Here is a 1340-nt window from a genome sequence, read left to right on the forward strand (position 1 = left end):
CTTTCTTCATAAGACAGTCCTGACATCCCAGGAATCAGTCTGGTGAACCTTCTCTGCACTCCCTCTATGGCAATAATGTCCTTCCTCAGATTTGGAGACCAAAACTGCACGCAATACTCCAGGTGTGGTCTCACCAAGACCCTGTACAACTGCAGTAGAACCTCCCTGCTCCTATACTCAAATCCTCTTGCTATGAAAGCCAACATACCATTCGCTTTCTTTACTGCCTGCTGCACCTGCATGCCTACCTTCAATGACTGGTGTACCCTGACACCCAGGTCTCGCTGCATCTCCCCCGTTCCCAATCGGCCACCATTTAGATAATAGTCTGCTTTCCCGTTTTTGCCACCAAAATGGATAACCTCACATTTATCCACATTATACTGCATCTGCCAAACATTTGCCCACTCACCCAGCCTATCCAAAGTGCCTGTTTCCACGCTCTATCCCTAAACTAATTCTCATCAAAGCCTCATTGACTAATGACCGATGGCACTAACGTCCGTGGTGATTAAGTGCTTTTACAGGTTGGTTGTGGTGCAATTCAACTCCCACCGTAGCAAGAACCAGAACCCACTATAATCTGCCTACTACCACAAAGATCAACGGAGGATTTTCAATCTCGCCAGGCTCTCCACTCTGCACTGGACCACTTTGATGACAAAAACAAAGTTGAGTCTGAAGAAGGTTCTTGACCCCGAAACTGTCACCCATTCCTTCTCCCCCAGAGATGCTGCCCTGTCCCGCTGAGTTACTCCAGCATTTTGTGTCCTTTTCCCCCACCCCCCCCCACCCCCCCCGTTTTTCGTTTAAGCCAGCAATCTGCAGTTCCTTCCAACACATGACACCATATAGGTCAGGCTGGTGTTCATAGACTACAGATCATAGACTTACAGTTCTGGTCGCCAATTATAGGAAAACATGTTCAACAAAATAGAGTGAGTACCGAGGAGATGCCTAGAATGTTGCCTGGGTTTCAGCAACTAAGTTACAGAGAAAGGTTGAACAAGTTAGGTCTTTATTCTTTGGAGCGCAGAAGGTCAAGGGGGGGACTTGATAGAGGTCTTTAAAATGATGAGAGGGGTAGACAGAGTTGACGTGGATAAGCTTTTCCCAATGAGAGTAGGGAAGATTCAAACAAGCGGACATGACTTGGGAATTAAGGGACAGAAGTTTAGGGGCAACATGAGGGGGAACTTCTTTACTCAGAGAGTGGTAGCTGTGTGGAATGAGCTTCCAGTGGAAGTGATGGAGGCAGGTTCGAGTTTATTATTTAAAAATAAATTGGATAGGTATATAACCATATAACAATTACAGCACGGAAACAGGCCATCTCGACC

This window comes from Leucoraja erinacea, unplaced genomic scaffold, assembly GCF_028641065.1.
Source record: "Leucoraja erinacea ecotype New England unplaced genomic scaffold, Leri_hhj_1 Leri_1388S, whole genome shotgun sequence".
NCBI classification, from domain to species: Eukaryota; Metazoa; Chordata; class Chondrichthyes; order Rajiformes; family Rajidae; genus Leucoraja; species Leucoraja erinaceus.